Below are 14,677 nucleotides of genomic sequence, written 5' to 3'. Positions count from 1 at the left end.
TAGAGGTACCCAGCTAAGCCTCACCTGGATTCCCAACTGGTGGAAACGGGGAGGTAATAAATATTTGCTGTTTTAAGCTAAGTTTCAGAGTGATTTGTTATGCAGAAATAGGTAACTAAACATATGCTCCATCTGTAAAATGGGATAGTAACTCCTTTCTCCCAGTGAGGCAGGGGCATTGAGATAAGGTAGGTGAAGTGTCTGCTCTTGGGGGGTGGACAACTTGTGATTATCCAGTAAAGGCAAAAAGATGCACACTGTATGACCCAGAGTTCCTGAAGCATGAGCACAAGAAGGCAAGCAGAGGGACGCGCCTGGCGGGATTGTTTGCTACAGTGAAAAACAGGAAATGCTCTAAATGCCCATCGTGGGAAAAGGAATAGAGAGAACGCGGTACATTCATACAGTGAGATACTATGCAGCAATGAACACGGTGTGCTGGAGTCCCCTGCATTAGCAGGGGTGATTTCATTAACACAATGCGGAGGGAAAACAAACACATGTGCGAGGCACACCATTTATATCAACTTTACAAACAAGCCCAAACCCTATCAGCTGAAAATGGATACCTACAAATATAGGAAAAGTATAAAAACATTCAGGACAGTGGTCAACACCAATTCCAGGGAACTGCCACCTCTAGGGCAAGAGAAGGGGAGGTGGCAGAGTCAGGCCTATCCCGATCTCCACACTTTGAACCCCAGACCAAGAGCAGCACGGTGGTTCTAAGTGTGTTACTCACTCAGCAACTCACTCAATCCTCTCAGCAATGCTATGGGCTCCCTTCTGTTATTACCCTTCTTACAGAACAAGAAACCGAGGCACACAGAATCCAGGGAGCTATTCCTGGGCTTTGCAGTCTAGTGGGAAGCCAGGGCCTGGTTCCTCACTCTGTCATGAATGTGGAGGAGTCCACGTTACCTCCCTGGCTGGGGCTTCGGAGATACCCCTTTCCCTTGATAGGTATGGCCTGACAGACTGGCAACATCTTGATTCATCAATCTGCAATATTTGCAGAGACCCTGTGAGCCACGCCTGGTGCCAGCTGCATGGCAGTGGAAACTAAAAACAAGGAAGTGCGGACAAGAGAAGGTATAAGTAGGACAATTCAACCCAACGTAATTCGGTGTGGTTCCGTTTCACATGGGGTCGATTCACAGACAACGGTGATGTTGAGGATATTGCCTGAGTGCCTATGGCATGCGAGGTCACATACTAGGTGCTTGTGCAGATGATCTCATGTAAGTCTCAATCACACACTGTCAAGTAGGGACTGGTACTATTCTCACTGAACAGTGAGCAGTGAGGAAACAGGAGCAACTTCCCCAGGTCACACTGACTGCTGAGATTGTCAGGATGTGCCCTCCCTCCATTCTGACCTGTCCTCTGTTGGGTGTTGAGGACATAGATGGAGGAACCAGGCCTTGGTGTCCACTGAGGGATCTCAGCCCAGACCAGGAGAATCTGGAGGAGTCTGGAGGAGGTGGCGCAAATGCGACAGGCTTCCTGGAAGAGGAGGGTGAAGGCAAATGCTTCAGTGGGCTCACTGGTGGTGAGATGGGCGGAGACATCCATCCATTTATTTCCTCATTCATTCATTCATTCATTCATTCATCAAATGCCAAACATTTGCCACAGTTTTCTCTGGGCCCCAAAGCCCATGGTGTGGCAGGCAAGAGACAACCTGGTGTGGCCCAGGCTGAGGTGGGAGAAGACGGGGTGGGGCTGCATACACACAGCAGGCAGGACAGACATCGCGGAGGAAGCAATGGCTAAGCTGAAATCAAAGGGTGAGTCGAGATCAGTCAGGCACACAGGAGGTGGAGGCTGGCGTTCCAGGCAGAACAGCAGGTGCAAAGGCTGGGCCCTGGGGTAGAGGGAGAGACAGCCAGCCCTGAGGAATGCCCCTGCTGGCCAAGGAGGTGCCAGCTCAGCTGAGAGGGGTTTGTTGGGCTGAGACTGCCAACACCTCTCGCCCAAGTTGGGTGGCTGCCCACCTTCTCCAGCTGGTGGGTCCCCACGCCATCTCAGTCCTGTTGGGCAGGCTGGGTCCTTCTCCAGAGAGATTAAGAGCAGGGGAGTTTGAACCATAATGGTGCATGTAATTATGTGCAAAAATGAAGGAGGGGAGGGCTCCTTAATAATTGATGGTGGGAGAGAGTAAATATCGGCAGAGGCACCCGGCTGCATCGCCCCAGCCCGTCTGGCTGGGACCCAGGGCAGCCGCTTGGCCGCTAATATGCCTATAAATTATTGAAGTTATAAAGAAGAAAGCAGGTGTCATGTCGCACCCATAAACAGCTTGTTAGCTAAGACTAACGGAGGGGCGGCCAGCCTCTTGGCACTGCCTGGGCTCCCCCCACACCCTCCCTGATTACAGCAGGAGACAGATGAGGGGTGGGCGTGGTAGGAGGCTGAGAGCCTGGCTGGTCCCACACCCATCTCCCACCATCTTGACCCACTGTGGAGTCAGGTGGTCCTGGGAGACAGAGGAGGCCCAGAGACACAGAGACCCAGAAACGGGGCTGTGACTGTCCCAGCACTGTGGTGTCAGACAGCAGCTGGACAAACCTGCGAAAGAGGATGTCAGAGGTCCCACCAGCCTGATAGGCTGAGGCCAGCTGGGATGCTGGGAAGAACAGACACCGGGGCCAGACTTGCCCAGGGAAGCCACCTGCTGGCAGAGAGATCCTGGGCAAGTCAAAGGGTGAGTCGAGATCAGTCAGGCACACAGGAGGTAGAGGCTGGCATTCCAGGCAGAACAGCAGGTGCAAAGGCTGGTCCTGGGAGACAGCCCCGTTTCTGGCTTTCTGTGTCTCTGGGTCTCCTCTGTCCCCCAGGACCACCTGCCCTCTTGGAGCCAATTTGCATTCATGCCACCTGGGGATACTCATGACTATCTTGGAGGGTTGTGGGAAGGGTTCCGATAAGAATAGACACTACACTTGATCTTAGCCAAAAGGCGGAGAAGCGATTGTGGAAAGGGCTGTAAGAGCATATGTGTGTGACATTTCTTGCGCACAGTAGGCCCTCATGAATGGGGTGCTCTCCACCTCCCCCTTCCATCCCATCTCAGGGGCACCTAATTAGATCAGGCCTAATGAGGCTTCCCTCTGCCTGGCTGTTTCTGCTCCATTAAGACCTGAGCCCAGGACGAGTGGGAGGGAGACAGCTGCGGAGGGGGCAGGTGTCCAGTGCCAGGGCTTGGTTCATCCTAGGCTTCACCACGCACGGGAGACCTCCACCCCCAGGGAGCGGAGGAGGGAAACAGAGGCAGGGCTCTGAAGTCAGAGCTGCCAACAGGGAGAGGCCCAAGGTGTGGGGAGAGGGAGGAACGATGAGAGAAAGAACAGCTGGGAAGGTTGGCATTTTGGCTGCTCAACGTGAAGAGCTTAGAAGCCCACTTTCCCTCAGGCTCGGGATCTGCAGTCTCTGCCATGTTCCTTTCCAGGAGGTGGAGCCAGCCAGCCTCATTTGGGCACTTAGGTGCTCATGGAGTGCTCAGCTCTGCCAAAGGCCACACGAAGGCAAGGAGGACAGTCAAGGCCTAGGGAAGGTGCCCCTCTCTCCAACCTGGCCCTAGGAAACCCTTCATAGCCCCCATAACCTGCTTCATGCCACACGAGGAGCAAGGCTGGGACCATCACTTAGGCCTGGGCAGCAGGCAGGCTCCTCTCCCAGTCCTGAAATCCCCCAGCGGGGCATGACTTCTGCAAGGGGTTTCCTTTTCCCAGAGGAAAGGAGGGAATCCCAAAAATTCTTATCAAATACGCTTTGAGCCTATTCTCCCAGGGGTCCTCTCTGTACCCCTTATCTCACTTGTGCAGATAAGTGGCCTTGGTCTATCCCACCGAGGCCTCTTTTGCTGATGCACAGAGAGGCGCCTTAGCTGCCAGAGGCCACGCAGCAAGTGAGCAAGGAAGTGGGTGGAGCCTGGGCCTTTCCCCACACCGCTGGACTCAGCCCTGGGAGGAGGCGGAGACTCACACTCAGCACACCCTCTGACAGCTGCTGTAGTGTGGTGGTGTGGTGTTCCCAGGAGCTCTCCTACTGCCCAAGAACTCCCCGTGCCCTGGACACCTGCCTGTCTGTCACCCGCTTATTAGGGTGGGGGCAGCTGGGGTGGCCTGGTCAGAAAGGGGATGGAGATGTCTTTCAGGCCACCTGGATGGTTCTGGGAGCAGGACGGCTGTGTGGGCTCAACCAGGCAGGAGAGCAGGGCTGTCCAAGAGGACAGGGGAGACCCAGGGGCCCTGGGGCAGGACTGGGGGCAGAGGCAAACCTCAGGGTAGGAAGGCCCACAGTAGGAAGCACCCTCTCCCCTCCCAGTCTAGGTCAAATCTTGACAAGGGCTGCTGGGACACCAGCAATCGTCTAGTCACATGGAGGGCAGAGAGGGGCGTTGGGGTTGGATGGCAGGAGGGAAGGCTGGGAGCCTCAGGCTTGTGGAGCTTCCACAGGGGCCCTTCTGGCTCCAGGGCCTCCTGCCCTTTCCCTGCCATTCTTAGGCATGCCATCCCTTTGATTACGGGCAAATTGTCTCACAAACTCCCTCATCACATGCGGGAGTGGCCATGTGAAGGTGGTCACCCCAGCACCACGATTCAGGGCTTACCCTGTAGAGATCGGCAGTCGCAGCCCTGGTGCAGGGGCAGCAAGCCCCAGGGAAAACTTCCTTCCCAAGAGTCTGATACTGTCTCCAGGGTCGACGCTTTTCATCCCCTCCTCATCCCACTCCAGCATGGGATGGGCCAGGGGGTGATGGCAGAAAATGGGGAAATCAGGGTGCAATGGCTCAAGAACCTCCTGGAATGTGGACTCTGGGCAGAGCACTAGGCAAGTCCCTCCCCTCTCCGCCCTCACTCCTGAATGTGGCGCCTGCTCCACAGAGTAGTGAGGAGGCTCCAGGAGAAGCCATCAGAGCCTCGGGGCAGGGCCTGGCACTCACAAGCCCTCCAGGGGACAGCCCTTGTGACCGTGAGTCTAGCTGGGGCATTCGTGTCTGCTTTGCGAGTATAGCTATTTTGGGGGAGTTGAGGTATACGTAGCTGTGTTGTGTTGTAGATCTGTGTGGCATGTGTCATGTTAAACCTGTGTGGTGTTTCTGTCGTGTGTGTCAGGGCAGGTGTCTCAAGTGGGACTTTGCTGCAGTTCCTTCATCAGTCCACAGGCAAAACACCCGGGCCCCCATTCAGGGCTTCCCAGCTGTGCAGGAAGAGCCACAGCTGTGCCTGGTCTGCACCGTCTCTCGAGCCTTTCTCTGCCCAGGCTGTCCTGGAAGCACAACCCTGTCAACATGGCTGCCCTGAGCCTGTGGGGGAGGTGGCTGAGGAGGAGTACCCTGGTTTCAGGGGTCCCCAGACAGGCTTGAGCATCTATCTGCTGCTTCTGAGCCCCCCACCTGCCTGCAGTATTTCCATCACCTGGAAAATACGGATGGCATTGGTGGAGGCGCTGGCAACACCAGGAGAGCAAGACAGAACCCAGGACGTGGACCCAGGGTATGACCGGAAATGGGCCCCAGAGCAGGGCTGAGACCGGGTCGGCCTCTCACTGGCCACTTTGGAAGCTGGGGGACACAGCGCTGGCTGGCTCCCTCATCCCTCCAGCAAACGCAGAGGCGGCAGCTGTGCCCATTTCACAGATGAGAAAATTGGGGCTAAGAGAGGTGACATAAGTTTCGCTAATGGACCCAGGACCATCAGCCAGGCCTAGCCCTGGTGGTGAGTGGTTTGGGGTTGGATGGAGGCCCCTGGGTGGGCTCTCCTCCATGGGATAAACGATGTGGCTCAGGCCAGCAGCCTGAGCTGGAGAGATCTAGAAGGCCCCAGATGATGGGAGGGCTCCCCACACTCTCCAGTCCAAACATGGGCATTTACACTCAGACACAGTGTTCACACCACCTGCTGGGGCGTGAAAACCAGCCATAAATACCTGCACGGTGGCGGTGGCTCATCAGGAGCGTGGAGAGAGGCCTGGAGCGCTCTCAGGAAGTTCCCGGTGACTCACGGGCTGTGGACCCCCTCTGCACTTCCAGACACCCCTCCTCGCAAACATACACACTCAGAGCGGGCGGTGCAGGGAGCACTGCTCATACCCCCACACCAGGGGCTGAGGGCACCGGGAGGAAGGAGACCTGGTCAGCTGGCTTGCAAGGACCCCACACATCCCAGCCCAAGACGCTGGGGCAGGAGCCCCAGGGCACACAGTGGGGTGGGTGGGATGGGGTGGAGACACAGCCCTGAGGCCAACGCCTCTGCACTACCTCTCCCAGAGCTACCAAGGCTGCTCAGCAGACCAGTACCCGGCTCTCTTTCTACGCTTAATCTTGGCAGCAGAGTTCCCACATTTACTTAACGTGCTGAAGGTAGAGGGGGAGGGTGGGCGTGCATGCCTCATGGCTAAAGATAAATGCCAGCTAATGCCTGAAGTGTGGAAAGCATTGTGAACAAATTCGGGGCTACTGTGTCCGTCCTCCCATCCCTAGGCCAGTGGGTCTCTGACCGGTGAACACAGGGTTGCTGCGTCCGTGGGTCTCAGTTCCACACCTGCCTGCACTCTGCAACCCACACCCATCTTCCCGGTCCCCCCAGAGGGCTGGCTCCAGACCCACTCTAGAAGGGCTGGCGGCCTTTCCTGAAGCCAGCAGAGTACACTGGGAGCTGAAGTGTAAACAGGAGCAAAGCTCAAGGCCTTGCTGGTAATTCTCCCTTTGTGGTGGACATTAGCCAGCCTTACTCAGGCATGAAGGGGACAGACCAGGGCTATAAGATCCCAAGCACACCTCCACTGCCTGTGGGCGCAGGTGGCCTCAGTGTGGCTGGCAGCCCAGGGTGAGTCCCGTGAATAAGCAAGTGCATGAGCAGGCCTCAGTTTCTCCATCTGCAAAGCAGGGATGGTCTCTGCCTCATTTAGGGGCTGGGGAGTGGGTGAGATAAAGGGTGGCTGAAGGGGCTTCGTTCGGTATGAGCCCAGTGGCGTATGGTGGAACAGACACCCAGCTGCCAAGGGGCAGATACAGCCACACCCCTGCCCCACCTTCTGGGCCCAGTAAAGTAGTAAAATAGTCAGGAAAGGCAGTGATGGTCCCCGCCTGCGTCTAGCTGCACGTCAAGGAAATGTGCCTCATCCAGGCACGTGGCCTGTAAGGGACTCCACCCCACCCTGCCACACAGCAGCGGGCGGGGGACCTGGGCCTACATGGAGGTGCCTGTCCAGCCTGGATACAGCACCCACACCGTACCCTCTGGCTTCGTCCCCACAGGAGTCCTGCCTCCCAGCACCCCTCTGTCATGGTGACCCAGAGGGCTAGGGGGCAGGGAAGGTGAGAGGAGGGAGACTCTGCTACAACTGATAGATTCTTCCCTCCTCTCTGCACCCCAAATACAGGTCACAAGTCTGTAAGCAGGTGGGGCACACACAGGCAGGAAGCTGGGGTTCCCCACTTCCGAGAGGGACAGACCAGGGGACGGCCAACCTCTCTTCTGGGGCAGATGTGGCAGAGCACAAACCCACCTTGTCCCCTGCCAGGGTCTGCCCTGATGATTGTCCATCTCCATCCCCACAAGCTGGGCTTCTCTGTCCCCAGAAGCACCCAGGAAGGGATAGGAGCTTTGATACTCAGAAGTGACTGGGCAGGATTAGCTGACATCCAGGGAGGGTGGGCTCTTCTAAACTGGGCCCAGAAAGGAGGCAGACCCTCACCACAGAGCCTGGGAAATGGTCGTCATGTCTGATATCTACGCCTTTCCCCTGGGTCAGCAGACACTTACTCATGTCATTCTCTCAGTGGCCCTATGAGGAAGGTTCTGTGAGTAACCCCACTCTACAAGGGAGGACACAGGGGCATGGGGAGGCTACAGAGCTCACCCAAGGTCACAGTGAAGTGAGCGGCAGAGCTGGGACGGGTGCCCGGTGTTCTCTAGCTAAAGAGTATGGAGGTGCAGGAGGGCTTGGGGCTGGGTGGGTGAGGGGTGGGGGACTTGGAGCTCTTTGGTCCACTTGCAGGGTGGCTCTAGGATCAGGTCTGGTTATGCCCCCTGGGCTGTCCTGCCCCTGACAGGAGATATGAGGAAGCCAGGGATGAAAGGATCAGTCTGCCAGAGCACAGTCTTGGGGAGAGGCAGACCCAGCTTACACAAAGATCTGACCCGAGCACTGGGGTCAGAGCTGGAAGAGAAGGGAATGGAAGCTGGGGGAGGTGGGGGAATGGAATCCCAGGGGACTCCCTGGAGGAGACCGTCTTGGAGGAGTGGTAGGATGCTGACGGGCAGAGAGGGGGTCACACATTCCAGAAGGGAATGGCAGGTGTAGTGTGTGGAGGCTGGACAAAGTGGGGTCTGCACAGTTACAGTGCTGAGGATCACAACCGCCTTCCTTCACTTTGACCCCAGGTTCCTGCAGGGTGAGCACGCTGGCAGCTGGAAGGTCAGAGCAGGGGCTGGGTCAGTGGCAGCCTTGCTGAGTGCTGTTCCAGGCAACCTTGCTGAGTGCTGTTCCAGGCAGCATGGGAAAGGCCCTGGTACACCGTGCACCCTCTGTGCTCCCCACCCATGCCCTTCTCTCCCACCCCGCCCTCTCTTCTTTCCTTATCCCTCTCTGATTGTTCCCTTTATTTTCTTTTCAGCCCTCAGCACTTTCCCTGGAAGGCAACAGCTGGGCTGCTAGAGTCACCGAGGAAGTATTTTTTTGGTTACATTGCACATTCTCCTTCTCTATGAAAATTGGTGCCACCATTGCTAACTGATGGACGGATGGTGAGATATCTATCTCCTTGCCTCCTTCTTTCCTCCCTCTCTCTGGGCTCTGCCCTGAGGCATTTGGGAAAGACAGGGCAGTCAGACAGCAGCCAGGGAGAGAGGGTGGTAAGAGGGGAGGACTTTGGTATCAGGTGTGGGCAGCTGGGGCCCTCAGTATCATCATTAACCCCATTTTACAGATGAGGAGACTGAGTCCCATGATCACCCAGATACAATAATAATGACAATGTTAATATTAACCGTAAGAGTTAGCATTGATGGCACGCTGTCTGCATGCCAGGCGCTGTGCTAGACACTTCACATGCAATAAACCTGGGAGGCAGATCCCTTATGGCAACATTGCACAGAGGGAAAAACTGAGGCTCAGAGAAGGGAAGTCATTAGCCCAACTACTGTCACACAGCCCGGCCAGCAGAGTGGCAACATCCACACATGCATCCGTACAGGGCCACTGTGTCAGCTGCACGCCTTCCTCCTCCCCAGCTGGCTGGAAAGTGGTGGGGCTGAGACCTGAACCCACATCTGTCCACCTTACTCCAAGCCTGGGTTCTACTCCCATGTTGACAGCTGCCAAAATAACCTTCAACAGCAGTTCTAGCCACAGCAAACCCAGCCTGATCCTGGCCCCAGCGTGTGGCCAAGGGGGACAGAGAGCCAGGCCCAGCTTGTCTCAGCCTCTGGCCTGACCTCTTTGGGCCTCAGAGACCCTGGTATGAAAGGGGAGCCCTAGGTAGGATAAATGAGGCCCCCAGGACCACACTGACTCAGCCATGATGGCCCAGGGCACACGAATTTCCCAAGGGTCACCCCTTGTTCACCCTGTTCTCCAGGGCTGGAGACTTCAGGCAGGCCCCCCTGATCTTCTGGGACCCCAGTCTCCTCCCTGCTGCCCTGCTAAACAGAGTTCCCAAGGAGAGAGATAATAGGCACCCGGGCCTTGGTCTCAAACCTGCAGCCACACACCCCAGTGGCCTCCAGGAATCCTGTACGCACATCCCAGAACCCCTCAGCTCTGCACATGCCATTGTGGGTCCTGGTCTGTGGAACCCCCCAAGTCCAAGCATAGAGAAGTGCCTTTCAGACACATCCAAAAAATGACCCTTAATCCTCCAAGCTAAGAAAGACCATTCGGACTAGACACAATGGGGACACAGGTGAGCAGTCTGTATCATCTGCAAACCCACAGCCGTCCTTGGCTGCGTACTGTAAATGTGTTTTAATAGGAACTCACATGGTCACATAAATGCGAATGTTCTAGGCCTATGTAAATGTTCATAAATTCAACTGTTGGGTGTTGACGCCTGTGTACAACGTACATGACCATTCTTTGATAAGAGGACTTTACGAAAGATACATGTGGCTGACGGAAATGCACACATGTGCAGTCAGCAGAAATGCCTGTGTGTAGTACAAATGTAAGGCTGAGACAGATACCCACGTGAATCTGTAATATGGGACCGACCATCAGAGGTGAAGTAACCATGGAGAAGCAGCAGGGTCAATTCCACCCAGGCACCAGGAGAGCAAAGATTCAGGGGTACCATGTGGAAAGAAGAGAGCAATTTGGAGGAGGAAAGGGGCACAGGAAGGAGCTGAGGGGTATGGCCCTCTGGCTTCTGGGTCAGGGTAGAAAGCTGGGTCAGCTGGGGCTGGGGGTACTGGGGATGGTCTCTAGCTGGAGGGCAGAAACCAAAGGAACCCAGAGAGTAGTTAGGGGCTCTGGAATCCAGCGTGGCAGGCAGGACTCTTGCCCAGGCTGCATTCCCACAGGCTGCCCCCAGTGTGCGGCGCCCCCAACACTGCTCATGGCTGGGCAGGTGATGGCCACCAAGGGGAGGGTGGAGATGATAAAAGGGTGGAGACCTTTCCACCCCACTCCTACCGCCAACTCTATCATCCCAGGGGGTTGGCTATGGCAAAACGGAACTCGAGTGCCAGCAAGACAGGTCCAGGTCCACCCAGCCACTGGGTAACTCTGGCCAGTGGCCCCCAAATCCTCAGCCTCAGCCTTCTCATGTGGAAAAGCGGAGAGGAGATAAATACCACCCACACGTTCTCACACGAGCTCAGAGGTGAAAGGGCTTTGCAAACTGCAAAGCGGTGAACAATGTGAGGTGAAGGTGCGTGACTGGCTGTGGGGCTTTGTTGCCAATTAACAAGCACCGGGGCAGCCGTTTGATGTCTACGTCTGGTGTGTGAGCATGTGCACAGCATGTGTGTGTGTGTGTGCATGTGTGTGTGTGTGTGTGTGTGTGTACGTTTTTAGGACTCGAGGCTCTCAGAGACTTCGCCACAGAGGTTTGGAGTGAGGGGGAAGAGAAGAAATAATCTTAAAAGCAAAAAAAAAAAAGTATTATGTGTCAAAAGGAGTGAGGAGGCTTAAATGGCTCCCAGGTGGGACACAGAATAAAATAGTCCTTGCTATTATTTTTTGATTGTCTCCATGCAGGGAAGACTGGCAGAGGGTCGCCATAGCAACCCTGGGCATCCGGCAGCGGGCAGCCTAGACCCCACAGGTTTATCTGGGCTGAGTGGTGTGAGTCAGCCCATCAGAACCCAGAGGCCAGGGCTGGGTTCCATCTAGGCAGGACCCTTGTCATGAAATCCCACTCCCTTCTGATCTGTAAGCCACATCTGCAATGGGGATGAGGACAGACTGGAGTTGCCCAGTAGAGGGGCTAGGCCAGGCTGGGACCGGAGGCTGCATCCAAAAATAGAGACTCTCAAGATGGGGATGGGGTGAAGGTGGGGGCTGAAGGTATGCTGGAGGCCATGCGGAAGTCCTGCAGGGTGGCCACAGAGGGCAGAGGCTGTATATGGCTAACACAGATGATGGGCTAAGGACTGGAAGGTGGGGTATGGGAAAGAGGGGATGGGAAAGTCTGGGCTCCAGCGTGGACAGGGCACTGTGTGGAGGCTTGGGTGTGGTGGCTCTCCCAAGCCCATCCCTCAACCTCTGCTACTGTAGGGCAAGTAGACATTTCAGAGGCTTTGTCCAGAGCGGATCTGGCCTCCCTGGTGGGCTTCAAAGGCAGGGGTCAGGCAGAAAAGGAGTGTAGAGTAGGAAAATCCTGATTGGAAAAAAAGTAGTAATGGCAGAGTCACACATTTGGGTGCACACACAGAGGCCACTTTCGGTGTAAACAGCACTGCAGGGAGGAGAGAGTTCTCTACTTGTGGAAAGGTAGCTGTGAGCTTTCTGTCTGTTTCACTGCTGTATTCCAGAACCTGCCATTCAAGAAATATTTTTTGAATAAATGAATGAATAACAGAAGACTGAATGAACAGTGCTCAGAAAGCTACATGGAAGCTTTAAGGAGGCGTTCACATCCTCTTTCTGGTAAGTTGCAGGCTGCATTAGAAATAAGCATGTGACTGATACCAAACTGACCTAAAAATAGCAAATGGCAAAGTCACTGGCCTAGGAGGCCGGAGAATCTTAACACCAGGTGGCCCAGGGCATACCCAGAGCTTCTGGCAACACACATCTGGAAAAAGTGGTAGCGGTTCCTTCTGGTCAAATGACAAAAGCCTCAATTTGTATCGCATAGTGGCTGATCACAGTCAATTTCTACCTAGAGGGCGCTACATTGGACCTAGGTGTTCAGAGTTCCTTAAGTCATGCTCTGAATGAATAGGCAACGATTCCGAAGTATGTGAAGCTAGCCTCACAGTTTGAAGTCCTTGAAATCACACTTTCCAAACAGCTTCAAATGAAGAACAAGCTCATACAAACTCAAGGGTGCTTGATCAATGAGAGCTCCAGCAAGTGAAGACATCACAGTCTGGGGCAGTGTGTGCCTGACCCCTTTACCTGTTGAACTAGCTGCTTTTGCCCTTGTTTCAAGGGAAAGGGGCTCTAGAGGAATTGGGGATTTAGTGCTCTTAAGGTTTGGGGTTTTGGGTCTCTGAGTTTGGCCAGGCCCTTGGGGACTGTGGACTGAGGTTGAGCCATGTCTCAAACTCTGGAGAAGTCAAGAAAGGCCACAGAGTGGAACATCCAGAATCTACATCCCATTCATGCCAGAGTCCTGTTCCATCCACTCTCCGAGCAGATGCTACCACCCTACGAAGGTCCAAGGGACTCCTGAAAAGCAGGCATGAATAGACCACAGAGTTAAACAGTGCAAGGGCACACTGTGGACCCACCGTCTTTGGCAAGATCTTTTGCCTTCTCTCTGAATCAAAGAATCAATGGGATAGAGCATGCCTCACAGGGCCACTATAGGGATCGAATAAGATGACGGATACCGAAGTGCCTCATTAACAATAACGTGACAAAAAGAGTTACTACTATTCTTGCTGCTATTATTGATTCAATGGATAGAAGGGGGTTCCTTTCTGGGAGTCCCCGGGGACTTGGAAGCGTTTCTGGGGCTTCCAGGGGCATCCCTTCTCTGCACTATGAAATTTTGACTGACAGCTCTTCCGTCTTCCTGAGCAACTCCAACATCTCTTACCTACAGCTGCAGCTGGGGAAGGAGTGTGTGTGTGTGTGTGTGTGTGTGCACGCGCTGCTAGAACATGGAAATCACATTTCCCTGTATCAATATATACTCCAGATGATGTCTGTCACTCACACCTACTCCAGACGTACCCTACCTCTAAGCTGTTGCTCCTGCTGTTCTCCACCTGGAACCTGCTCCCATCTCTGCCCAGCTAAGTGAATCAGAGTGCAGCTTCCACTCCTCCATCACCAGGAAGTCCTCCTGGATTTTTCCAGCCCAGTGATGTCAATGGCTGGCACACTGGGGAAGGAGGGAAGGAAACTGGGCTTAACCTACAGCCTATCTGGGCTGTGCCATGGCTGGTGACCAATGAACCTTCCTGGAAGGAGTGTGCCTCTGTCGCCCCAACTGGCTTTTGTCTGTCTCCTTCCCCAACTGCGAGCTATTGCCGGGCAGTACATGGTTGGACCTCAGGGCCCAGCCCAGTGGGTGTGGGATGACACAGGGCGGATGGATCAGGCCTCCGACTTGAGCCACCTCACATTGGGGAGGGGGAAATCCAGGTTGGCAAAGAAGCTCTCAGAACCCCAATGTCAAAGGTGGGGACAGGGACCCAGCCCAACCCTTTAATTTGGGGAGATTGAGGCCCAGAGAGGAAAAGTGGCTTGCCCAAGGTCACACAGCCTTGTGGTTTTGGACTCAAGGTTGACAGTTAAGGTGGCTCTGGATTCCAATGACCCCAAAGTCCTTAGTCACTGTTCCTGCCTGCTGTCCTCTCCCCACCAGGCTTTGGCTACTCATCTTGAACTGACCTGAGACTCTAGGGCAGACCTGTGGTCCCCAGCCAGGGAGGATGGTGGCTTCCCGAGAAACAAGGGAAGTTGCTGAGTGACAGGGGCATCCCTAGCCTGGTGGGCCATCCAGACCACCCCAGGCCCTCTTGGTATTGAATGGAACATTTGTTGAGTGGAAGTGAATTAACTGTTCGATTGCAGGAGATGTAATTTGATCTCGATCTTATGAAGCCCTTAATAAAGTCAAGGGATTACGGGTATCTGCTGCTTTTTCACCTGTTAAGCCAGGCACTGGGCTGGAGACAGGTTGCTTAGCTGGGAGTGAGTGTGTCCATCTGTGCTTCCTGCCTTAGCTGCCACCCTACCATGTGCCCCTGGGGAAGCTGCTACTTGTCTCTACCCCAGAAGCAAAAGTCTTCCTGCTCAAGGTAGGGAGTGCCCATCAACCCTAACAGTCCATCTGAAAGAGATGGCTCGGAAAGGAAGGGAGGTTGTATCTCCTTGGAGCTGGGGGTGGAGGGGAAAAGAGTAACATTTATTAGGCACCTTCCGTGTGCACAGGTCCTGTTCCCTTTCACTCACTGAATGTTCGCAGCGTCCCTGCGTGCTGGCTGCCTGTGGTGATCATGAAGGAATGTGAACTACTATACCAATTTTCTTTCCCTTTGGCACTCCA

At 54.8% G+C, this 14,677-nt stretch overlaps 1 protein-coding gene and 1 long non-coding RNA gene across 35 annotated transcripts in view; one reads left to right on the top strand and one right to left on the bottom strand.

Moving 5' to 3' along the window:
- The window catches only part of LINGO1 (leucine rich repeat and Ig domain containing 1), a 207,608-nt gene that overhangs the window by 27,027 nt on the left and 165,904 nt on the right, over positions 1-14,677 (bottom strand). The gene's annotated exons all lie outside the window — the stretch shown is intronic.
- On the top strand, positions 4,862-14,259 carry LOC118144824 (uncharacterized). Its single transcript, XR_004729612.3, has 3 exons — positions 4,862-4,977; positions 8,627-8,756; positions 11,985-14,259. It is a non-coding gene; the product is annotated as an uncharacterized LOC118144824 (long non-coding RNA).

The sequence above is a fragment of the Callithrix jacchus genome, chromosome 8 (assembly GCF_049354715.1).
Source record: "Callithrix jacchus isolate 240 chromosome 8, calJac240_pri, whole genome shotgun sequence".
Classification (NCBI taxonomy): Eukaryota; Metazoa; Chordata; class Mammalia; order Primates; family Cebidae; genus Callithrix; species Callithrix jacchus.
The sequence above is the reverse complement of the archived record's forward strand: the minus strand, read 5'-3'. Positions and strand labels throughout refer to the sequence as shown.